The sequence below is a fragment of the Crotalus tigris genome, unplaced genomic scaffold (genome assembly GCF_016545835.1).
Source record: "Crotalus tigris isolate CLP2741 ecotype Arizona unplaced genomic scaffold, ASM1654583v1 scf7180000024122.54249, whole genome shotgun sequence".
NCBI classification, from domain to species: Eukaryota; Metazoa; Chordata; class Lepidosauria; order Squamata; family Viperidae; genus Crotalus; species Crotalus tigris.
Genome location: NW_024100399.1, coordinates 13,102 through 40,317, shown reverse-complemented (window position 1 = coordinate 40,317; position 27,216 = coordinate 13,102). Strand labels below are relative to the sequence as shown.

General features: G+C 41.7%; 1 pseudogene; it reads left to right on the top strand.

The window, feature by feature from the left end:
• Nucleotides 1-4,264: 4,264 nt before the first annotated feature.
• LOC120298751 lies at nt 4,265-26,676 on the top strand (annotated as a pseudogene).
• Nucleotides 26,677-27,216: the final 540 nt, after the last annotated feature.

Genomic DNA, 27,216 nt, shown 5'->3' with positions numbered 1-27,216 from the left:
ATTAAAACTGAGCAATCAAATTTTCCCCTTAGAAGGAAACACGCAGACCCACAACCTCCCCCTCAAAGAAGACATGCAGACACCTAGCAAAGGAACAAAATAATCCTTAAAAAGTCACCTCAAATATTCCTAAAAAAGCCACACCAACAACCACACTTGAAACAAACAGAAAAGCACCCTAGACTTCAGCCCCCCTAAAAAAAAAGGAAAAAAAAGAAAGGATGTGGTCCCTGTCTTCAAGAAAGGGGAAAAAATGGACCCAGGAAACTACAGATCAATCAGTTTAATATCAATACCTGGGAAGATCCTAGAAAAGATAATCAAAAAATAGATCTGCGAACAACTAGAAGCAAACAAAGTGATAACTAGCAGCCAGCATGGTTTGTTAAAAACAGATTATGCCAGACCAATCTGATCTCATTCTTTGATAAAGTGACTAAACTAGTAGACCAGTGAAACGCAGTGGACATAGTATACCTAGATTTCAGTAAGACATTTGACAAAATAGACCACAACTACTCCTTGGTAAGCTAAAAAAGGGTGGAATAGACAACATCACCACCAGATGGATCTGTAGCTGGCTGACAAACCGTACAAAACGAGTAGTCCTAAATGGCACTACATCCACATGGAGAGAAGTAAGCAGTGGGGTATCACAAGGTTCTGTCTTAGGCCCAGTACTCTTTAATACCTTTATAAACAATTTAGACGAGGGAATTGAAGGGGAACTCATCAAATTCTCAGATGACACCAAACTGTCAGAAGTAGCCAACATCCCAGAAGACAAACTCAGGCTCCAAAAAGATCTTGACAAACTTGACAATGGGCCCTATCCAACACAATGAGTTTCAATGTGGAGAAAAGCAAAGTCTTACCTTTAGGCAGGAAAAACCAAAGGAACAAATTGTCATGTGTCTGACTAATGAAACACTTCAAAGAACTTTCAGGCATTGTTTAACCTAAAAAGCCTTTATTAGTGTAAAGGAGTGTCAGCACGGCATGGAGGAATGCTAAGATCTGAATTTCCCGTCCTTTGCACATAACATTCCAGGCATTTCCCCTCCCCTATTTTGGCGTCATGATTCACATCTTCCAATTAACTTGTAGGGCAAAGATTCACTTCCGTTCCTTTCCTCATGCTTTTCTCTCCTCTCCTATTCTCATCTGCATATTTTGTCAAAGCAAGAATATTCAATATTAGCAGCGTTGACACAAATACAGATTGGGCAAGACCTGACTTGGGAACAGCAACTGTGAGAGGGACCTTGGTGGATGATCACTTAATTATGAGCCAGCAGTGTGCAGCACCAACCAAAAAAGCTGATACAATCCTGGGTTGTATAAACAGAGGCATAGATTCAAGATCATGCAAAGTACTAGTATCACTTTATAAAGCCCTAATAAGACCACACCTCGAATACTGCAGCCAATTTTGGTCACCATACCACAAAAAAGATGTTGAGAGTCTTGAAAAAATTCAGAGAAGAGCAACTAAGATTATCAAAGGCTTGGAGACCAAAATGTATGAAGAACAGCTGCGGAAGTTGGGTTTGACCAGTCTAAAGGAAAGAAGAAATAGGTGATACATGACTGTCAAAAGAGATAGTGAAAGATTTATACTTTCACATTGCAAGATTTTGTTAATATAGCTTTACAATAAAGTAGAATTACTTCCTCTGGTCATTTTTCCTATCTCCTCTACCTGAATGAACATTAGCCTTGCAACTTCCTTCTTAACAAATCCTTGCTTTCTAGTAATCACCCTATTGTTTGCAAAGAGTTTATGCATACTGTAGTTATTTGTGTATTTTGTTTACTTGATTCTTGATCATTGCTACATTTTATTAGTATACTCAGTGCTTTTTTTCTAAAAAAAAAAAAAGGTGCCGGAACTCACACATGTCATACAACCCGCCTTGCCTACCCTACAAGGTTCCATCCAAAAAAGGTGCCGGAACTCCATTCTGGGCGTTCTATGAGAAAAAAAGCCCTGCATATACTACATGCTTTAGAAATATTGCTTAATATTTGTACTTCAGTTTTGAAGATAATGGTAAAACTATTTCTCCCAAATCACAGTATTTGCAAGTTAAACAACCATAGAAGAAAGATTCAAATGTAAAAAGAGATAAGGAACCAAGATTTAAGCTTTTAAATTCCTGGATGTTTCCATTCTAGTTCCATCCATTTCTAAAGAAGAGGGAATTGTACAATCTTTCCCTGCTGAAAGTGTACTTGGATCAGAATGAAAACGTAGTAGCAGATCTTGAGTAGGGTGGTTCTTCCCAAGGAGGATCCCATCAACAAGCAATTGGGCACTTTTGAAAGACAAAGACTTACAATCAACCAAGATGCTTTGTCATACTTAAAGTTCCTCAAGAAGGTGGGGAAAATTTTGATCTCTTTTCTCTTTTTTCCAAAGCTGTTTCAAGTGGGCTAAACCTAATCAAAAAAGTGAGTAACTTTCACTGAGAATTGAATGTGTGGAGTAAAACCCCTATAACTTTCTTAGGCAGATAAGCAAGCTTCAGTTCTATTGACCAAGGTTTCCCTTCTGATGCTGTCATGCTGAACCCTGTTGTAAGCTGATCCAAAATGAGAGATGGGGTGATTATTATTTAGGACACAAATCATTGCCATTTAGTGTCCCTCGGCAGTTTAGTACCACCATAAAACTGGTGAGACAGGGCCTCATAGGCTGGAGATTTTGGTGCTAATAGCTTCAAGTTCACTAGTTTTTTGCCTTCACGTATGAAAGATGAAGGCAATTCTGTTGACCAGTCCCTGAGTTCAGATTTGGACTGAATCTGAGGAAAGGGAATCCAGAGTGGATGGAGGTCCTGTTAGTCCAATTTGGAAATAAGGTTCATCTTTGTCCTGGTTGGAGTCAGGGGTCTCCCAAAATTGCAGGTTCATAGTCTGGGATGTTTTTAATCAGCTGAGTCCATAGTTACACCTGCCTCTCTTTAACCCACACTGGGATAGTGGAATTTAGGAAGGAGATCCAAGGCTTTCAGTTCACATAAAATAATAATGACTGGTCTGATGTGAGCACAATTATGAATTGATTGATTAAATTTACTTGCTACCCATCTCACCATGATAATGACTTGAAAACTGAAGTACTGAAACATGACTTTGGTGCAAAAAAAATCTTGATATCAGAAATAATAAGGGGAATAGAATAGAAGAGAAGAGAGCTGTAAGGGACCTTGGAGGTCTTCTAGTCCAGCCCCCTGCTTAAGCAGGAGAACCTATTCAAGCAGGAGAAACTAATGTTACTTAGATTTGGGCACTGGCTTGTAAGAGTGCCCTTCATCTGAAAATCCCTTGAATGCAACTGTTTATCTTTATTGTTAGCTGCCCTAGGACATGCTGAGAGGCTACAAATCAAACTAATAATAAATATGGGTGTGTATTTCCCTGTCAAATTATGTCACCTAATTGTATTCTTTCAACAGAAAGGACCTTGTGTTGATTATGTTGTGTTGAGTATCCATTTCCCACACAGGGCTCACACTCATGACCCATGTGGGGCACCAAAAGATGCCTGATTCACCCTTTTTGAGGGACACATTCTCATGACCTCACCTCCATCTCACCTCACTATAGTTTTAGAAATTAGTCAGCCAGTTTTAGTTTTAGTTCACTGGCATGGCAGCCATATAAATTGAACAAATATACATACAAATAAAGAGCATTTTTAAGGTTGACAGCCCATATTTGTAAGGAAATTTTTCTTTTTATCTTAACTGGAGATAATTTTGGACTGCTTTCAAAGAAAAAAACTTGCCAGATCCTACTGGTCAAAAGTTTATTTCTTCCTCACAGTTTTATTCTAGTTTAATAAATCCAATGAAATTAAAATTTGATATAGATATTACAATAAAGTTCATTCTAAAATTTAGTGATTTAGTGAGGGGGAGTTCCACGGGGGGGGGAATGCCCGGACGCCCCCCTCCCCCCCCGCTTCATTTCATTTATTAGCACTCTCCCGGATAAAGATTTGCTCCTTGTGTATTCTGTGCTCTCCGATATACGAAAATTAATCATTGGTATTTATTGCTATTTATGGACACTCCTAGACCGCCCCCCCCCTCCCTGAAAGCAGGGCTCTGGATGGCGTAGGATATAACATCACCCCTAAATAAAGAAGTATAAAAATAAGCATAAAAATAAATTACCCTTAAAAAGTTTGAAATTCTACAAGGATGACAATGGAACATGCCAAAGGGAAGAAATAGATTCCTCTCCTTCCCATCAGACCCACGACCTTCCTTCTCTTCCCACGGTCCAAAGTTTCCCCTGCCCAGAAATACTTCTTTGCAGAATATTATACCAAGTATTTTTTCTGGCAGGGGGAGGAATCCAGCAAGGTCTCTCTCTTGCCCTCCTGCCCTCCAGCCAAGCCCACCGTCTCCATCTCCCCCACCAAGCTGGATCCCACTTCCCCTAACACCATCCTCCTCTGCATCGCGAGGGGCTTCTACCCTGTGGAGATCGAGGCCCGGTGGCTGAAGAACGGGCGGCCGGAGGAGGAGGGCGTGGCCTTCGGGGAGGAGCTCCAGAACGGAGACTGGACCTACCAGCTCCAGGTGATGCTGGAGACCCAGCCCCAGCGGGGGGGGACGTCTACGCCTGCCAAGTGGAGCACGCCAGCCTGGAGGCCCCCATCACCATCCAGTGGGGTGAGCCCCTCCCCTCTGGTCTGGGGACCCCCTCCTGCCCTGAGAAGGGGGCAGAGACCCTCCCTGTGCGGGGAGCTGGGATGGACCCTCCTGGGAGGGAAGCTGGCCCTGATCTTCCTACTCAGTGAGGCTCCTTCTCCTTCCCCAGAACCCCGTTCCTCCAACTCGGCCAGGAGCAAACTCTGGACAGGGATCGTGGTGGCCGTGATCGGGGTGATCTTCTTTGCCATGGGGCTCTCCCTCTACCTGAAGAGCAAGAAAGGTGAGTCTGGGGGGCTGGATGAGAGATTGTGGGGGAGGGGACCATCCAGGGGAGGCCTCTCAGCAAGCTTAGCAGATGGCAAGAAGGTCCCCTTGGAGATTTGCTTGGGAAATTCTGTTCTCGGAGAGTCTACTGTATAAGAGAGCATCCTGCAACCTATTATGGGCTATTGATGGGGAGGGGGACCCCCTGAGTCCTCCAGCCCATGAAGGGTCCTGATTGGCTCTTTTTCTCCTTTCAGCTACTCCCATCCAGCCTCCTGCAGGTGAGTTTCTCCTCAAGTTATAGAGAAAAGAGAAAAGTAGGGCGTCTTCAGTAAGGCTGGCACATTGAAAGGCATCAGCTGCTACAAATGTACCTTCCAAGTATTGAGTTGAATCTTCCAAACTCCTTACAATGAATTAACCACAGCTGCACTAAAGAGTAGGAGACCAGTGAGACTGAAAATGGCAAAATTGGCAGCCCTAAAAAGAAAGGAAATTAATTTTTAATGTGGTTCTTTGCCCAAGAACCACAGAAAGCAGTTAATGAGGAAATCAGTGAGTGGGTGCAGCAACGGTAATGAGGAAAGCACAGATGCAAACTGACTTGGTGTTAAATGAGGTAAAGAATAAAAAAAAAAGTGGGGACTATGACTTAAATTTAGGTTTGAAAATAATTGAGGAACACTGTTTGAAAAGAAGCTGCCTAAATTTCTGTGTGAAGAAGTTGATACTATTTAGCAGTTGTTAGAAGGACATTTGAATTGACCAGGGCTTTTCTTTATTCATGCTTATGGCATTTTGTTGTTTGGGACGAAGAGTTAGGCTTGAGAGAAGGAACATTTTAGTTTCAGTTATCTCAGTGAACTTGCCACATGGAAATGAAGCAAAGCTTCACGAGGACTTTTCACGTATCCTGCTTCCACCCCGTAATCCCTCAAAGGTATTTTTAAATCAACCAAGCTCACCTCTTCTGAAATACTGAAAGGAATTTGTGGTGCTTCTCTCTGAGAAGAAGGCAGTTTGATAAGTCTCATGCTTCTCCTCCAAATCTCTCACAAAGCTGTTTGAATTTGATCCCTGATTATTCACACTGTAATGCAGAGAATATGAGGAGGACACCATAACGTGTTCAAACGTGGCCCAGAGGAAGCTGCATTTGTTTGGTTTTTTAAAATGGGTTTTATGAAAAACTATGGGACAGCCAGTTGATTACCCAAAACCTTTAAAAAAGGACATAAAATGAAATCCAATCCAATCCTAGCCCAGCCCAGCCCAGCCCGCAACCCTTAGCATTCTTTCAGATTAAAAATCCTGTGTCTTCTGAAGGTCAAATGATGGCATGTCAACTTCTTTAGCTTTAATCCTGACTGACTAGAGCAGTGATTCTCAACCTTTCTAATGCCGTGACCCCATAATACAGTTCCCCATGTTGTGGTGATCCCCAGGTGGGTGTGGCCACCAATAAGAGGGAGTAGGACAGCTAGGGAAAAGGGAAAAAAATGGCGGACAGCATGGTTTGGTGACCCCCGTGAAATGGTCATTCGACCCCAAATGGGGTCCCGACCCACAGGTTGAGAACCACTGGACTAGAGATGCTACGTAGAGTTGACTTTGATTAGTACTTGGATGGTGGACTGGACCTTGAGGTACACACAGGTACACTTGGCCCCTGCAAAGTATTGCTGTATATAATGAAAAACTGTTTGGATGTGTCCTTCTATAAAAAACTTTTTTTCCATTGTTTAAATGGTACATCTATTGTCAATATCAGTATTGTCTCAAATAAAATAATAAAAATCCATGCAAAACCAACCTAGCCGACAACTTTGTCATCCAAAAGATTGGCTTACTGAAGTACTGAAGCATCACTTTGGTGAAAAAAAATCAGAAATAAAAAGGAACAATTTAGAGAGAAATGTTACTTAGATTTGGTCATTGGCTTGTAAGAGTGCACTTCATCTGAAAATCCCTTGAATGCAATTGTTTATCTTCATTGTTAGCTGCCTTAGGACACACTGCGAGGCTACAGATCAAACTAATAATAAATATGAGTGTGTATTTCCCTGTCAGATTGTGTCACCTAATTGTATTCTCTCAACAGAAAGGACCTTGTGTTGGATACCGTGTGTTGAATATCCCTTTCACACATAAGGCTCACACTCATGACCCATGTGGTGTATCAAGTGATCCATGACTCACCCTTTTTGAGGGACACATTCTCATGACCTCACCTCCATCTCACCTCACTATAGTTTTAGAAACTAGTCAGTCGGTTTTAGTTTTAGTTCACCAGCATGGCAGCCATATAAACCGAACATATATATACCGGTATATACAAATAAAGTTCATCTTTAGGGTTGACAGCCCTTATTTGTAAAGAAATTTTCCTTTTTTTTTATCTTAACTGGGAGATAATTTTGGACCATGTTCAAAGGGAAGCAGCTTTGCAAAGTTTTATGCACTCGAGAAGAAATCTTTCCAGATTCTGCTGGTCAGAAGATCTTTTCTTGATCATGGTTTTATTCTATTTCAATAAATCTAATGGAATAAAAAATGAATCTTTTATGATAAACGTCACTCCAAAATTAGTATGTTTGGATATCTTATTTTAAAATCAAGCATGTATGAAGACTGGAGGAATGCATGCTAATTCCACTATGAGGAGGAACCCACCGGTTGTCAGTTAATGCTTAAATCTTTTCTCAATTTCATCCCTCAGACTTTGTTAAGTAGAAAGGTATTTTTTTTGTCATCTGATATGTCAGAAGAAAAAGAGAGGGACTGAATGAGGCATCTGCCTGCAATTGTCTCTCCTGCAACCATTTGGAAGGGGTCAGAGATTTCATATTTGCCTACGTGAAGCCCAGAGATGACTTGGCTGATGTTCATGTCTACCTCCATCTTACATGGCTGGTGAGTCCTAACATATTTTCTTTGGCATTTCTTCTTTTTCTGTTTAGTCTCTGCCTCAGTCTAAATGTGTGGAAAAATGCCATCCTGGATTTGTCAAGAAGACTCAAGAAGGAGAGCCATTTTGCTGCTACGACTGCATTCCTTGTCCAGAGGGGACCATCTCCACTCAGGAAGATGGATGACACCACCGGGAAACTTTGATCAATATGCATGTTAAAGACACATATAAGTTTGATTGTTTAGTTCTCAATTTTAATGGTGTCCAATTTCTTCCCTAAATGGGATATATAAGAAAAATATCTTGAAGGATATGGTAAGAAAAAGGATATTGTGCATTGCATGGAAAATCTCTCTTTCATTTCCCAGTTCGGATGTTTCTGTCCATATTTATCTTTCTTAGAAATATGTGTATTCTTTGTAACTTGAGGAATAATTTTTGATCAATGGGTTTTGTTTACCTAAACCCAGTGCTTTCCCCCCCCCCAAAAAAGGTGCCAGAACTCATACACATCATACAACCCGCCTTGCCTACCCTACAAGATTCCATCCAAAAAAGTTGCTGGAACTCCATTCTGGGCGCTCTATGAGAAAAAAACCGACTTTACATTACAAACTGATAGATGCATCGATCAATCATTCATTTAATCAGTTAATCTTTAGTAAGATCATTTATCCTTATAAGCTGAGATATCTAATTGGGAGGAACAATAGAGGGAGAGATGTTGGGTTAAAGGAACAATGAAACCCAAAGACAGGAGTCAGCATAAAGTCATCAAGTAGATATTTCCTTTCCACCTTTTCTTATCTTTCCAAATTTCTTTCTTGTTAAATACTGTAGTAAGATATAACACTCCCCCCCCCAAATGCAATATAGTTGTGCTCCTGAAAGGAAAAAAATTCTAACATGCAGTGTTGGGATTAAAATGAACAGAAAGAAGGAGGAAACAGAGAACTAATAAAAGACCAATCTACTAAATATCCTTTGATACCAATGTTGAATTCATTCTCTTTAAAATTTTGCCAAATTGAGAGAATATGGAAACATATTGCTTCACCTTCTCATTTTTACAGGGTAAAAATAGAAATAACACACTCAGTTCCTGTTGTTGAATTTATTTATGAATTAATCTTCGTTAAGATGTTTTTTCAAATTTATTTATCGGGTTTATATGGCTATTTCACACAAAGTGACTCTTGGTGGGATACAATTAAACCAATCATAAAAATTAAAACATTGAGGTATAAATGCTAAGAGAGCAAGAGAGGAATACATCAAGATGGTACTTACCATGCAACCAGCACACGGGGCCCTGTTACCAGGAGATCCCCAGGACCATTGAAAGAATGACATTTGAAGGAATTTCTAGAAGGCCTAATAGTTAGGAGACGCTCTCAATTTCAGGATAGTCAATGGTGTTTTTGTGAAGGGGACTATACAACCTGTCCTGAAATAGTCAGTGTTGCAACCCTTCTCAAGTGGTTCTTCATGGATCCAACCATGTTAGACAAATTTATCCTCTGTCCAGTATTTTTGGAGCAGTATATTGAGAGCATGGTTGATGGGTCACTCATCAGTAACTGAGTTTAAACCTTTTTGGGATAAACATATGTCCATCATCTGCATTTTTTTTGAAAAAAATGAATTGAAATATTAAATAAGTAAGAAAACAAAAAACTCAAAGGGCAGACTCGATGCAGCACTAGGTCTTTTTCTGCCATCAGTTTTCTGTTTCTATCTTTTTATCCCATACTCATAGGGTTGCTCTTGAAAACCAGCTGGAATTTATAAAATGGTCCAGAATGCAAAGGCATGCAGTGTTGAGTTTCCGTGTGTTCTTCTATAGGACACCCCTGCTGTGCAGGCTCCACAGAATCCCAGTTTCTTTCCAGGTGCAATTAAATTCACCTTTCAAACCCTCCATGAGACAGAACCAGGATATCTGCAGGGTTTCCTCTGCTTGAGGATATCTGCTTGTCCCACCAGAGCAGATATAATTGGCATGCAAACAATCCATTCCCTAAAAGATTCCCACTTTATGGATCATCAGAAGCCTGCCTTTTCTGCTGCAGTTCCTGCCCTTTGGACTTACTTCCCTTTGGAATTGAATAAGTCCCCCATCCTCTTAAACATCTGGAGACTTGCTACTTCTGCCAACCATTTGGGATAAGGTAAGTACAGTGCAGGATAAGAATCTGGTGGATTACCTCACAGAAGGGAGTTTGCAGCACCAGATAGCTCTTCTTTCAATTTTATGTTGTTGTTTGTTCTTCTTCTTTTTATATTAATAGTAATAGTAGTAAAGTTGGAAGGGACCTTGGAGGTCATCTACTCCAACCTCCTGCTCAGGCAGGAAACCCTACACCATTTCGGACAAATGGCTGTCCAGTCTCTTCTTAAAATCTTCCAGTGTTGGAGCATTTACTGCTTCTGGAGGCAGGTTGTTCCACTGATTAATTGTTCTCACTGTCAGGAAGTTTCTCCTTAGTTCTAGGTTGCTTCTCTCCTTGATTAGTTTCCACCCGTTGCTTCTGGTCCTGCCTTCAGGTGCTTTGGAAAATAGCTTAATTCCCTCTTCTTTATGGCAGCCCCTGAGATATTGGAACACTGCTATCATGTCCCCCCTCATCCTTCTCTTCGTTAAACTAGACATGCCCAATTCTAGCAACCGTTCCTTATGTGTTTTAGCCTCCAGTCCCCTAATCCTCTTTGTTGCTCTTCTCTGTACTCTTTCTAGAGTCTCAACATCTTTTTTACATCGTGGTGACCCAAACTGGATGTAGTATTCCAAGTGTGGCCTTACCACGGTCTTGTAAAGTGGTATTAACACTTCACGTGATCTTGATTCTATCCCTCTGTTCATGCAGCCTAGCGCTGTGTTGGCCTTTTTGGCAGCTGCAGCACACTGCTGGCTCATATTTAAGTGATTGTCCACTAGGCCTCCGAGGTCCCTCTCACAATTACTGCTATTGAGCAAGGTACCCCCGATACTATACCTGTACATTTGGTTTTTCTTGCCTAAATGTAGAACCTTACTTTTTTCACCACTGAATTTCATTCTGTTAGATCAGTCGTTCTCAACCTGTGGGTCGGGACCCCATTTGGGGTCGAATGACCATTTCCCAGGGGTCACCAAACCATGCTGTCCACCATTTTTTTCCCTTTTCCCTAGCTGTCCTACTCCCTCTTATTGGTGGCCACACCCACTTGGGGGTCACCACAACATGGGGAACTGTATTATGGGGTCACGGCATTAGAAAGGTTGAGAATCACTGTGTTAGATAGTGCCCAGTGTTCAAGTCTGTCCAGATCCTCCTGTATCCTAAGCCTGTCTTCTGGAGTGTTGGCTATTCCTGCCAGCTTGATCCCAATAGACTGTTTCTCTAAAGTGCAATCCAAGATATTGATCTCCCTCTTTCTTAAATAATTGTCATTCAAAATAAGAGATGTACTACATCTTCTACTTCTGGAACTCCACAAATACAAGTATATTCATTGTATACTTGTAGATTTAACTCAATACTTGGAAGGTACATTTGTAGCAGCTGATGCCTTTCAGTGTGCCAGCCTTACTGAAGACGCCCTACTTTTCGCTATTTTAACATCTTGGATTCTTTGTGCAGCATTTTTTAGGTTTTTCTTGAGTGGCAAAAAAGACAGGCAGATGACAGTTCCCAATATAAAATCAAGAATGTTTTAAATGAAATTTGTTTGTTCTAATAGCATTTGGGCACTCTTATTAGTTTAACGAAGAGAAGGACGAGGGGTGACATGATAACAGGGTTCCAATATCTCAGGGGCTGCCCCAAAGAAGAGGGAGTCAAGCTCTTCTCCAAAGGACCTGAAGGCAGGATGAGAAGCAACGGATGGAAACTAACTAACTAATTAACCAGTGGAACAACCTTCCTCCAGAAGCTGTGAATGCTCCAACACTGGAAGTGTTTAAGAAGAGATTGGACAGCCATTTGTCTGAAATGGTATAGGGTTTCCTGCCTGAGCAGGGGGTTGGACTAGATGACCTCCAAGATCCCTTCCAATATCATCATCATCATCACTATTATTACTAGTATTATTATTTTCCATACCATTAATTTTAATAAAAATATTTATATACCCCAATTTTCTAAATTGTATAAATTCCCAATTCTGCTCTGAGGGCAGCAGTTGAAGTCCTTTCATCCACCCTCAAGATACTTCTCAGATATGTGATCTGATTTCTTCTAATAGTGATATAAATTAAAGCCCAAAGTTCAGCTCAATATAAGTGCATAATAGAACGGTGATATTTTGTATTTAATAATTCAGTCTAAGGAAGCTGCATACCTATGATTTTTTTTTTAAAAAAAAATGAACAGTGCATTCACTTGTGCCTTCTAAGTGAGCTCCTTTGATGTTGAGGGAGCCCAGATCCAGTCCCAGAGAAAATTCCCCCAGGTGAGGAAAGGTGTGAACTTGCTCTGTTGCCTCCTCATCGATTAGCCCTATAGGGCAATGCTGTCATTTTCCAAGAACCATCACTTTTGACTTTGACTCATCTAAAATCAGATAATTATTATGAGAATAGGATCCAAGTCCTCTTAACAGCACATGCAACCCAAATGTCATATTGGCATCACCTTTTTCTTCAGTTTTGGTACATATCAATCCTACTTCTCATGGCTCCATTGAGCCCCAAACACACTCTCAAGCAAATGAACAAAAATGGGATGGAAGGGACCATGGAGTGTTCCTCAATTATTTTTAAACCTAAATTTAAGTCATAGTTTCCACTTATTTTATTATTCTCCACCTTACTTAACTTGATTACTAAACACCAAGTCAGTTTGCATCTGTGCTTTCCTCATTACCGTTGCTGCACCCACTCATTACACAAAGTAATTGTCCGTTTCTTGGGGAATAGCAAAAGTTTGACATTATCTCAAGGTTTCAAGGCACTTTTATTGATGCAGCTCCCACAATTTCCTCATTAACTGCTTTCTGTGGTTCTTGGGCAAAGAACCACGTTAAAAATTAATTTCCTTTCTTTTTAGGGCTGCCAATTTTGCCATTTTCAGTCTCACTGGTCTCCTACTCTTTAGTGCACCTGTGGTTAATTGATTTCTAATTTTGCATGTTCATCTTCTATCAGGTCCTGTATCAAGGCTATTTGATGGGAGTCCACAGAAATTGGCCCCAACCCTCAACGCAAAGCTTAGGAGATGTGGCTCAACAACCACCTTTTCCACTCATTGCCGAGAACTTTCAACCCATTGCTCACCAACAACCAGGCTCAATATTGACTCCCTGAGAGACCCTCCAAGGATGCTTTTTCACTGCAACAATTCTTTGCATCTTGATTACTTAACATTTTCTGTATTACATTTCTGCATCCAACACAGAAATTGTTAAATCTTTCAGTGGTTTTTTTCTATTCTTCTCATCCTTCACTGTAAGGATCCTTTCTCAGAGCAATTGTATCACAGATTGGGAGAAGAAAAAAAGAGAGAAGAGAAAAAGTTGGTGAAAAATAGGCAAATGTTGAAAAATCATATTTAGTTTGTGAAACTAGGATGATTTTATATGTAAGTAAGTCTGAGTATTTTGTTTTGTGAAAACAGATTTTAAGTTACTGTGTTATTCAGGGCATGGGAAAATGCTTGTGCTTCAATCTGAAACCATCTCTAAATCTCTACAGCATCCATGGCAACTGGATGCGACACCTGAGAACCAACAGAACTTACAGAATAACCGACTTGGCAGAGACCTGCTAGTCCAATCCCATGCTGAAGCTGGAAAGCCCTACACCGTTCCAGACAAATGGCTTTCCAAATTATTCTTAAAAACCTCCAGTGATGGAGCCCCCACAATTTCTGAAGGCAAGTGTTCCACTGGTTAATTGTCCTCCTTAATTCCAAGTTGCTTCTCTCTTTGATCAGTTTTCAACCATTGTTTCTTGTCCTAATTTACAGGAGCTTAAAATCAGAAAAAGTCTGGGAACTTTTTTTCAAATATATAAAAAGTTTTGGTTGTTGAAGGGAGGATGCGGCATTTTTCTGATAAGTAGAAGATGTTGTACAGAAGCTTAAGATCTTAAACCACCCAGCCCAGAGAGCACAAAAGACCCTGAAAAGGAATTTAGTTTGATGGATCCTGGTTGGGACCCCCTACCTTCCACGGCTGCAGCCTTGGAGCCCCCAACCTCTCTTCTCCCTTCTTCCTTCTCCTCTGAGGTTGGGATGCAGCATTTAAGGCGTGGGCCAGAATGACACTGTAAGTAATGCCTGGATTTTTGACCTGCATTCTATTCTTCTTCTCTTGGGTCTCCACTCATGCTTTCTGGCTGCATCTTTTCCGGCCTTTGACAGAAAAGGTGTGTTTTGAAACAGAACAGTGAAAATAGTCAGCTTGAAATCCAGGTTCCACAAAGAAATATCTTTTAAAGGCATTATCATTTTTCCAACTCTGTTTCGACTGAAAGGGAAAGCTCCAAATACTATGGACGTGCTTAAGACGCCTATCCTTTTTAATTGAAAATACTCCAGTTATTGTCAAGATCCAGACTTTCCCTTCAATGGGTTGAATGGAAGAGAAAAATACTATCCCAAGGGGAATCATATTCTATGAAGTGAACAAAGACGTTGACCTGTCTCCATTTAGAGAGGGCATCCCTGAGGAATGTGGTATGTCCAGTCATTGACAATCGTTGTGATATAACATCACAAATTCTATTCCTGAGAAGCATTGGAGTAAAAGTCCTCATGAAATTCTCTCCCTTCTCTGTGTCTGGAGCAAAGAGACCAATCAGGGTCCATCCAAAATGAAGAAGCAGTTGGACAATTGCTGGATACTGGATCCCTTCCTTGGGGAGCATTGGATGGAAAAAAGGGAATTGACTTTTATCACTCAAAGCCTCTGAGGTAACTATATCACTGACCTAAAAAACAATGAAGAATTCTGTGTTATATTTGGGGTCCTACCAAGTCTCAATTTTTAGCTTTTAATAAATTCAATATTTTTCTCATGCACATATTAGAACATTTCCGGCCATATCAAGATACTGAATTATAAAACACAGAACATTAACATTTTAAAAAATATTAGGATAATAATAATGATGATAATGATCATCATCATCATCATCATCATTGTTCTTTAAATGGCTTTGGAAGAATATCTGAAGAACAATGATGAAGATGCACTGAAATTAGTATATCAGGAAGGCTTACTGACTACTGGAGAGACCAAACTGGCCTACAAGAAAGACCAAATGAAGAACAGAATAGAGGCATGGGAAGACAAAGCACTACATGGCCAATACGTTAAAAAAATAGCTGGGAAAGCAGATAATAACAAGACCTGGCAATGGCTAAGAGCAGGAAAATTGAAGAAAGAGACTGAGGGACTAATTCTGGCTGCACAAGACCAAGCCTGAAGGACAAATGCATATAAAGTCAAAATTGAAAAGACAGCAACAGACAGTAAGTGCCGCCTATGCAAAGAACCTGAATAAACAGTGGACCACCTGGTAAGTTGTTGCAAGAAGATTGCACAGACTGACTACAAGCAGCGGCATGACAAAGTAACAACAATGGTGCATTGGAAGATCTGCAAAAAATATCATTTGCCTGTAAGCAAAAACTGGTGGGATCATAAAATGGAGAAAGTCATAGAAAATAATAAAATTAAACTGCTCTGGGACTTCAGAATTCAAACAGACAAGCACCTGCAACATAACACCCCAGACTTAACAATTGTCGATAAGAAAGACAAAAAAGTCTGGATAGTGGACGTGGCAGTGCCTGGAGACAGCAGAATAGACGAGAAAGAACTGGAGAAGATAACAAAAAACAAAGACCTACAAATAGAAATAGAAAGACTGTGGCAAAAGCAAGCAAGGGTAGTACCAATAGTCATAGGCGCCTTGGGTGCAATCCCAAAACAACTGGAGCACCACTTGAACACCATTGGCATTGACAAATTAGCTATTAGTCAATTGCAAAAGGCGGCCTTACTAGGAACTGCTTCCATCCTGCAACGATACCTGTAATACCATCAAACAACCACATCTACCTATCCCAGGTCCTGGGTAAGGACTTGATAGGTAGACAAAATGCCAAATCCAGTCTGAACATCTGGCTGACTGTGCGATGATTGATAATAATAATAATAATAATAATAATAATAATAATAATAATATAATAATAATAATAATTATAAGCACCAATTCACTGCAAGAAACAAACCAACTAATGTACAGCACAGCTGCAGTTATAACAGAATACCTGGGATGCAAAATCAACAAAAAAGAAAAACAAACAAACAGTGCACCAGAAAAATGGAAGGTTAGACTAGAAAATAAGATCAGCAAGTTAAGATCACATGCAAGCAAGCTAGAACAGATGAAAGAAAAGAAGCTGAAGAACAAGAAGACCAAAGAATACCTAATCAAGAAATACCACTTAGAAACAAGGAAGATCAAGGAAGCACTGGAAATAATAAAGCAACAAATAACAGCTATAGCCAGGAAAATCAGTAGATATGAAGCTCGAATTGCAAACTATAGGCAGAACCTCCAATTTCAATCCAATCAGAAACGTTTCTACCAATCCATCAATGGAGAAACTGCAAGGAATCAGTCAGTACCTGACAAGGAAGAAACAGTGCAGTTCTGGAAGCAGATATGGGATAACCCAAAGAAATACAACAAGGATGCGGCTTGGTTAAAAGAGGTGGATGCAAATAAAACAGAAGTTGAAATGAAAGAACTAGTAATAACAACAAAAATGGTAGAAAAAAGAGCAAAGAAAATCAAAAATTGGTCAGCACCAGGTGAAGATGAACTGCATGGGTTTTGGTTGAAACATCTAACTGTTATACACCCACTCATTGCCAAGCAGTTCAACAATATACTACAAGGAGGAGAAATTGAAAAGTGGCTAACAACTGGGAAAACCTACCTAATAATGAAAAATCCAGTAAAAGGGGCAACACCAGGTAACTACAGGCCAATTACCTGCTTACCAACAACTTTCAAATTACTAACTGGTGTAGTAGCTGATGCAGTGCAACAGCATCTAGTTGAAAACAATCTCTTTCCACCTGAGCAGAAAAGAAACCACCCCAATAGCAGAGGAACAAAAGATCAACTCCTAATAGACAAAATGATCTTGGAAAACTGCAAGAGAAGGAAGACCAACCTGAATGTGGCATGGATTGACTACAAAAAAGCATTTGACTCTCTGCCACATGATTGGATAATAAAGTGCCTAGAAATAACAGGAGTCAGTAGAAACATCAGAAAATTTGTGCAAAGATCGATGGCACAATGGAAGACACAGTTGCAGATCAATGGTGAGAAGCTGGGAGAGGTTAATATCAAGAGAGGAATATTTCAAGGAGATTCATTATCACCATTACTATTTGTTATTGCACTGTTTCCTCTGTCAACAATACTGAATAACTCAGGACATGGCTATCAAACATCAAAAACATCTGCTAGACTATCCCACCTCCTTTACATGGATGAACTGAAGCTGTATGGAAAAACATCATCTGAAATAGAATCGCTGCTCAACACTGTCCGTATATATAGCCAAGATATTGTAATGGAGTTTGGCTTGGACAAATGTGCCACACTTACTATCAAACAAGGAAAAATAATGAAAACTGAAGGAATCAAGATGCCCCACGAAAATAACATTAAGAGTCTGGATGAGGAAGAGTACTACAAATACTTGGGTATCCTTCAAGCTGACAACATCAAGCACACTGAAGTCAAGAAAAAGATTAGAGGTGAATACATCAAGAGAGTGAAGAAGATCTTAAAATCCAAACTCAATGGAGGAAATACCATAAAGGCAATCAACACCTGGGCAATCCCAGTCATTAGGTACACAGCTGGAATAGTGGACTGGACTCAAGCAGAACTAAAAGCAATGGATAGGCAGACCAGAAAAATAATGACAATGAATCATGCCCTTCATCCACGCAGTGACATTTTTTTTTATTAAAAAGTTTTATAAATTTTACAGAAAATAAAAGACAATACAAAAACAAAAAACAACATATACAGATAAAAAACAAACATTACCCAACAAAACCCCCCTTCCCCCACCCCTACCCAAACCCCCCCTTCCCCCCCCCAGGGCCTCCCAGAGCAGAATATAGGCTTAATTAAAAAAAGTTAAAAAAATTTATATTTTGTAACAGTGATGGAGCACCCAAAACCTCTGGAGCCAAACTCTCACAGTTACTGCTACTGAGCCACGTTCACCTATTCTATACCTGTTCATTCCTTTTTTCTCGCCTAAGTGTAAAGCCATATTGTTCTCACCACTGAAATGTAGAGATAAGTAATAAAAAAATATGGCGCCCATGAGATCCTTTGTAACTGAAGCAGCAGGAAACATTCAATGTAACCAACACTCACAGCTTTTGGAACCCAGCTCTCCTTCTCAATTTCAGTTAGTCTTCTGTGTCCCACAGGACTCCTAATAAGGAGTGGTAAGGCCACACTTGGAATTCTGCCTCCAGTTTTGGTCACCACAATGTAAAAAAGATGTTGAGACACTAGAAAGAGTGCAGAGAAGAGCAACAAAGATGATTAGGGGACTGGAGGCTAAAACATATAAGGAACGGTTGCTGCAATTGGGGATGTCTAGTTTAACGAAGAGAAGGATGAGGGGGGATGTGATAGCAGTGTTCCAGTATCTCAGGGGCTGCCCCAAAGAAGAGGGAGTCAAGCTATTTTCCAAAGCCCCTGAAGGCAGGACAAGAAGCAACAGGTGGAAACTGATCAAGAAGAGAAGCAACCTAGAACTAAGGAGAAACTTTCTGACAGTGAGAACAATTAACCAGTGAAACAACCTGTCTTCAGAAGCGGTAAATGCTCCAACACTGGAAGTTTTTAAGAAGAGACTGGACAGCCATTTGTCCGAAATGGTATAGGGTTTCCTACCTGAGCAGGGGGTTGGACTAAATGACCTCCAAGGTCCCTTCCAACTTCATCATTATTATTATTATTAACCCTCAACTAAGACATCAGGGATATTTCCAACTCTGCATATATTCTCTGTCTTCAGAGAAATAGAAATCTCCTGGATGAGGGAGGAATACTTCAACGAAAGCCAAATCAGTCTGTGCTTCATCTGAGTGCCACAAAGACCCACCAGGAAGCAGAGCAGCTGTTTTCCCAAAACCCACCCATAAAAATGTGTCGCCCATGATAGCAGTGCCAACCCCAGATTTCCACCTCTTACTTCTAAGGGCTCTTCCCAAAGTCCAGCCATTGGTGAACATGGCCGAGCATTATCATCGTGGACTGTAGAGTTTGGGCAGCAATTCAGTAAGGAATTTTCTTTGACCCATTCGGACACTGCAAGTCCCGAGCCTCCCATCTTTTATAGCCATAGCAGGTTAGATGTTCAACTAAGTCTGCTGCTCTTCTCGGGGCTTTTGTAACAGCTAACAAACAGGAGTGTTTCAATACAAGGAAGATGCACCGTTGCCTTAGGTAAGAACTATTTTGCAATACTTCACTGAGGTGATATGATGCAATCATTACAACTCCATAAATAGAGAGCCATGTCTGGTCCAGAACCAGTCTCAGCATGAAGATCCTTTATCTGCTATTAGCATTTCTTTTCCTTGCATTCCTGTCTGAACCAGGTAAGAAATAAAATTACTGATAATTTACAAAGGATTGGTAACTCACTCCTTTTTAAACAAATACGATCACCACTGAAAGCAGGATAATCTTAAACATCTTTTTGTTTTACTTTACAGAAATAGCTTTGAACAGTATAGACTATTGACAACATGAGCCTCCAAAGATTTGAAAAATATGCCATTGATTTTTCTTTTGATTCACAATTCTTGAAAGAACTTTATTGGGGTTTTTGTTATTGCAGCTTATTTTTGTTGATTTGCTTCACTTTAACATTGGTTTACCAAATTCTCAGCTCACTCAAGGTCTTCATCCAAAACACACAATGCAACTGGCCACTGTAACTCAGCAAGGATCCTTGGCAATACTGGAGAGAAATATATCACAGTAAGGTCTATCCTTCATATGAAATACAATTATTTCTTCCCTCCTACATTAGTAGATGTAGGCTTACCAGCTAATTCATCTTTGAGTCAGACTTCAAACCTGGGTTAATGGCTGATTTATTTGAGCTGCTGCAGGAGATCAGCAGAGATGGATCTGTGTGGTCAGAGAAAACTTGCTGTGGTCCTAGGAATCCTGCAATTCTTGGAAGGATGCTTCCATTCCCATCTTGGATGAACGGTTACAAAAGCTGATGGAGTTAGCAGAGATGGCTAAACTGACAGTTTTGATAAAAGAAAAGAATATAAGTACTTTTGTTTGTACTTGGATACTGCTTCTGGACTTTCTGCTATAATTTGCTACAATTTGTGCTATAATTTGCTATAATTTCACACAGTCTCATTCTTCCCTTTGGGTTTGTTTATTTATTGTAGTGATTACTTTGCCACTGATGTCTTCCAGCTAATGTAGTTGCTTGGGCAGAAATAGTATTGTTGTTGTTGTTAATTGCGAAGTCGTGTCCGACCCATCGCGACCCCATGGACAACGTTCCTCCAGGTCTTCCTGTCCTCTACCATCTTCTGGAGTCCATTTAAATTCACACCTACTGCTTCAGTGACTCCATCCAGCCATCTCATTCTCTGTCGTCCCCTTCTTCTATTGCCCTCAATCTTTCCCAGCATTAGGCCCTTCTCCAGTGAATCCTTCCTTCTCATTAGGTGGCCAAAGTACTTGAGTTTCAACTTCAGGATCTGGCCTTCTAAAGAGCAGTCGGGGTTGATCTCTTCTAGGACTGACCGGTTTGAACGCCTTGCAGTCCAAGGGACTCGCAGGAGTCTTCTCCAGCACCATAGTTCAAAGGCCTCAATTCTTTTGCGCTCAGCCTTTCTTATGGTCCAACTTTCACAGCCATACTGTCAATGCTGCAAATACTGTATATTCTTGCTTTGACAATATGCAAAACTGTTTGGCATTTATTGGGTTAATACTTAGCTTAGACTGGGCGGGGGAAAAAGCCCGGGAAAGAAAGAGGAAGTAAACTTTTGACCTTCTCACTAATTGGATAATGTGACCTGTGACTGCATGAGAAGGGAGGGGTTGAGCAAGGAAAGCTTGATGCCAGCGACCGGAAGTTCAGATTCTGGCATCAATTAGTCCAACACGGTGACCGGCAAAATTTGTAGCTCTGCAAATAAAGACTTTAGGAAACATGCCTGAAAGTTCTTTGAAGTGCTTCTTTAGTCGGAACTTGCGACATCATGCCAGAATCCAACACTCTTTTCAAACGATCTACGTCCCGATCTATCAACAGTAGCCTCGGGGGAGATCTCATTATGGAGAAAAAAAAATTGCCTGAAACCAGCCCCGTAGCTGCAACAGTCTCCCCGGGGGGGGAAGCGACAGCCAGCAAGCCGGGGGAGAGAGAAATTTGGCAGATTTCCCAGCTGAGAGCGAAGACTTCAAAGGCAGAATGGACAGATAACACAGTTATGGGTGAGTCGTTGGAAAGATTTCAAAACTTAGAAATGAGAAACAGAAAACAGTCCCTACAAAGTGAAACCTTCATCCCTAAGAGAGAGAATCCCAGTTTGAATCCTCTGCAGCAAAGGGGAAATTGGGTTCCCCAGCAAGTGGCTGATCCATGTCCTCTGAACTTACCACAGCCAATAGAGGCCTTGCAATGCCTTAGGGTGGTACAGATGCCAGGAAATCAGCAGCTGGGGGGGAGAACAGCCACAGCAAGGAGGTTGGCCACAGCCCCCAAACGTGCAACCCCTGGGCATAAATCTGCAGCCAGGTTGGGGCCTACAGCAACTGGGGTGGCCACAAGAGCGATGGGGAGCCCAGCAGGAAGCCTGTCAGACCCTGCCTTTGCCAGCCAGAGACCCCAACCCTGAAGAGAGGGTGAGTCCCAGTCTGAGGCATCTGCAGCAAGGGGTAGATGGGTTTCCCCGGCAGATGAATGATCAGCAGCAGCAGAGGGCACCACCACCCCCTCCAGTCCAACAACAGAGAAGACCACTACAACCCCCACTTGCGCAGCCACCATTGGGAGGCCTACAGCTGCAGGGGGTACCATCCATCCCCGCTGGCCAGCAGCCATGGAACCAGCCCCAGTGGGGGCCACAGCAGCCTGTGTTTGCACCACCCTTCAATGCAACGTTTGATGGGGACCCAGAGAAGCTGATTTTTTTCCTCAACCAAGTGCGTTCTCATCTAAATCGCTGGGCCTATCTCTATCCGGAACCAGGGGCCATGGTTGACGTCATTGGGGCCAACCTGGAGGGAGAAGCATCTGAATGGCTGAACAATCTATATAGCGAGCAAGCCCTCGAATTGGAGGATCCTCATCTCTTTCTCTTAGGACTGAGAGAACGATTTGAAGACCCATCCATCGGCCTCAAAGCAGCAGGACAAATTCACAAAATAAAACAAGCGGGGAGGCCTGCCCTAGAGTACGTGCGAGAGTTCCGCAAGATGGCAGGGCGAATAGAGGGGTGGCCTGAGCAGTCCCTCATCCATCACTTCATCGAGGGATTAGATGATCACCTCTCCCAGGCTTGCATCTATCGAGAAGTACCTGATCGGCTGCAGGAGTGGTACCAGACGGCCGTGAAGCTGGATGTTAAGCTCTCTCGCTATAAAAAGCCTCCCCCACAGGAACCCGAACAGCAACCAGAGCTACCTGAACAGCAATCACCCCCACGAAAGCCTTCAACCACTGCAAGGGCTGAGAGACCCAGGCCACCTGCACGCCCTTCCTTCAAGTGTTTCCGGTGTGGACAAGGAGGACACCGAGCGGCCACCTGTCCAGTCCCCTACCCTCGACTGCAGAGCAAGCCAGGACCGGCGATGCAAAAGAAACCTGCTCAGTGGCTACCAAGAGAAAAATCTAATCGACTCACGCAAGAACCAGTCGCCCAGGTTACACCCCACACACAGGAGAATGCCAAGACTCCAGGTGGACCTGCCCCTGCTCTTCCCTTCTTTGATAGCGACGATGAAGGAGAAAACGACCCAATGGTGAGTCAACAAATCCTGCCTTTTTCACTGCCCGCCAAACTTGTAATCCCTAAGTCTGGGGCACAAATAGACTTAAACGTACTAATTGATTCGGGATGTACCCGCTGCATTATTAGTCTGGCGTTTGCCATGAAAATGGGCATAAGGGCAAAACAGCTTTCCAAACCGATGAGATTTGAGCAAGCCGATGGCTCCCTGATGGGAGGGACTCTTATTACACAATTAACTGAGCCTTTACGCCTAGAAATAGGTGCACACTGGGAGTTTATTCGTTTCCTGGTGGCTCCAAAGATGACCGAGGCAGTGATCCTGGGACTAGCCTGGTTGGACAAATGGAAGCCATTTATCTGGTGGGAGAAAGGAATGAGAATTGTGAGACTACCTATAGGGCCTGATCCCCCCATTGATTCAACAGATGTTACCGGGCATCTTAGGCCACCCAATGAGCGAGCGCACATGGCCGTCTCACTGACCCCAGGTGAACCAGTCATCCCCAAAGAATACTTGGACCTGGCGGAGGTGTTCAGTGAAAAAGAATGTGATGCCCTACCCCCTCACAGACCCAATGACTGCTCCATCGAACTGGTGCCCGGAGCCAAACTCCCACGTCCGAGGATGTATGCTATGTCCCCCCTCGAAATGGAGGAGATGCAGCGATATGTGAACAAGAACCTAGCGAGGGGGTTTATTGAACGGGCCAAATCTTCCGTGGGAGCCCCTGTGTTGTTTAAAGAGAAAAAAGATGGGTCTCTTCGTCTCTGCGTAGACTACAAGGGACTCAATGCTGTAAGTGTGGAAAATAAATACCCCCTCCCCCTCCTAAAGGATTTATTGACCCACCTGGCTAAGGGGAGTGTCTTCACTAAGTTAGACCTAAGAGAGGCATACTACCGGGTGAGAATAAAAGAGGGAGACAAGTGGAAAACTGCCTTCAACTGTCCAATGGGGAGCTATCAGTTCAAAGTCATGCCATTTGGACTACAGGGGGCCCCAGCCGTATTTATGCAGTTGATTAATGAGGTTCTACATGATCACTTGTACAAAGGGGTTTTGGTGTATCTTGATGATATCCTGATATACAGCACAAACATGAATGATCACATAAAACTAGTGAGAGAAGTGTTAAAGAAACTATTGAATGCCAAGCTTTATGTCAAATTGTCAAAATGTGAATTTCACCGAACCTAATTAGACTATCTTGGCTACCGAATTTCCAATGAGGGCATTGAAATGGATCCGGCCAAGGTAAAAACTATAATCGAATGGCAACCCCCAAGGACTCGCAAACAGCTCCAAAGCTTTCTGGGTTTTGCCAACTTTTATCGTCAATTCATCCCTTCTTTTGCCGAGATTGCCCTTCCTCTTACAGAACTACTCAAAACAGGCAAAGGAGGAGGGAAGCCACGACCGGGCCAACCACTAGCATGGACAATGAGCTGTCAAACAGCTTTTGAGAATTTAAAGAGACTATTTGCCGCTGAACCGGTTCTAAAGCACCCCTGCCCAGGGGAACCCTTTGTGATTCAAGCCGACACCAGCGATATGGCGGTTGGAGCAGTGTTACTTCAAAAGAACAAAAATGGGATCCTGCAACCCTGTGCCTACACCTCTAAGAAATTCACTGAGAGCGAGCGAAGATGGGCAATCTGGGAAAAAGAGGCCTTTGCAATTAGGTGGGCGCTATTGAACTGGCGACACTATCTAGAAGGGAGCAAGGTACCATTTGAGGTATGGACAGATCACAAGAACCTAGAGGCACTGAAAACTCCTCGCAAATTGTCACCAAAGCAAGTACGGTGGGCACAGTACTTTAACCGCTTCAACTTCACTCTAAAGTACATACCAGGAGGAAAGAACTTTCTAGCTGATGCGCTATCCCGGTTACCCCAGTACAAAAGTGAATGAGAGCAGGTTAACGAGGCAATTATTCCCAATCCACAAACTGTCACTCAACTTACACCTCGCAGGGTCCCCAATCCGGATGACCCTGGAGTGAAGAAAATAAAACGAGAGCTCCTCACTGACCAATGGTTCAAAGATAATCAAGCGTCCCTAACATGCAGGGATGGCTTGGCTTACAAAGGGGGGCCGGATGTCAATGCTGCAAATACTGTATATTCTTGCTTTGACAATATGCAAAACTGTTTGGCATTTATTGGGTTAATACTTAGCTTAGACTGGGCGGGGGAAAAAGCCCGGGAAAGAAAGAGGAAGTAAACTTTTGACCTTCTCACTAATTGGATAATGTGACCTGTGACTGCATGAGAAGGGAGGGGTTGAGCAAGGAAAGCTTGATGCCAGCGACCGGAAGTTCAGATTCTGGCATCAATTAGTCCAACACGGTGACCGGCAAAATTTGTAGCTCTGCAAATAAAGACTTTAGGAAACATGCCTGAAAGTTCTTTGAAGTGCTTCTTTAGTCGGAACTTGTGACACATACATTACAACTGGGAAAACCAGTAGTATAATATATAATAGTATAAAATCAGATTTAAGCTTTTCACTAAGATCTTGGAAAGAAGCAGAAAAAAAATTCTTAAGATTATTTTTTCTCAAGTTAAATACCATTTTGAATACCATTTAAATACAACTTAGAACAAGAATGACTTTGTCTGATGACTTAATATCAGCACAGCCTGGATCTCGATAAGGATAAATATGCCATTAATTTTTCTTTTGATTCACAATTCTTGAAATAACTTTATTGGGGGTTTTGTTATTGTAACTTATTTTTTTGGGTACGCTTCACTTTAGTATTGATTTACCCAATTCTCAGCCAAATATGTTTTGTTTGAATAAGGAGGCAAAGTGGAGAAACAGTTTGGTCTAGTGATTAGAGCAAAATATGACAACTCTGGGTACTGAGTTCTAGTCCCACCTTGGGCCTGAAAGTTGACTGAGTGAATTTGGCTAAACTGACAGTTTTGATAAAAGAAAAGAATAAAAGCATTATTGTTTCTACTTGGAAACTGCTTCTGGACTTTGTGCTTGAGGTGGAAAAAAATGATACTATGATTTTGGGGTTTACTGATTAGACTGATTTGTTGATAGAGAAATGGCTAGTTCATACTAATACAGAAATGCAAAAAGTTGAGATTCGATTTTCATGCCTTATTTTACTGCAACAGGGAATCGGAATTCAATGCCTTTTGTTTCTCCCCCCCCTTTCCACATTTCCCCTTTTCCTCTTTCCCTGTGGTTGTTCCTTACTATTTGCTTTTTATTTTGATATTTTTACGTTATAAATGAATAAAAATATAAATGGATAAAGGAATCCTGCAGTTCTGTAGAAGAAGGTAGTGTCTTGGAAGGGAAAGTATATTTAAATATTAAGGAATCTTTACTCATCATTTACGTGTCTCCTCTTTTTCTTTTCATAGGGAATGCCCAACCACAGTGTAATCAGGAAGGCGGATTCTGCCGTGTCAGCCGATGTCCTCTTGGAACTTCTAACATTGGGAACCTGGGCTGTGGGTCGCTATTGAAGTGTTGTAAAAGGTAAGAAAACTCTCCTCTAATAGAGATACTACAGATAGAGTACATAATGAGATTCTCTGCCTGATATTGTTTGCATTCACAAAGCTTTGCAAAGCAAAGAATTGACTTTAAACTCACTTTGATCAACTTATTATTTTTTTCTCATTTGTATAGGGGAAGTGGAAAATAATGCCATCTCCATCTCCGACCATGGATATCTTCAAGATATGGTCAAGGACCTGAGATTGCCACCTGCTATCGCTTCATCTTTCTTTATATAAATAAAATTGCTACGCATCAAACTCTAAAACATTTGTGGTGAAAGAGAGAGAGAGGGATGGAGAGGGAGGGAGGGAGAGGGAGGGAGGGAGGGGGAGAGAGAGAGAGGGAGGGAGGGGGATGGAGAGAGAGGGAGGGAGGGAGGGAGAGGGAGGGAGAGAGAGGGAGAGAGAGAAGGAGGGAGGGAGAGAGAGAGAGAAAGAGGGAGGGAGGGAGGGAGGTGTTGCCTGCTCTTCAACCACATATTATGCTATAATTTCACACAGTCTCATTCTTCCCTTTCGGTTTATTTATTTATTGCTTTGCGATTACTTTGCCACCGATGTCTTCCAGCTAATGTAGTTGCTTCAGCAGAAATAGTATAAAATCAGATTGAAGCTATTCACTAAGATCTTGGAAAGGAGCAGGAAAAAAATTCTTAAGGTTATTTTTTCTCAAGTGAAATAGCCTTGGATACAACTTAATATGACTTAATATCAGCACAGCCTGGATCTTGATAAAGGAAATGAAGATGTAGCAATAGGAAATCCGCAAGAGAGAGAGGATACTTTCCTGGCCCAATC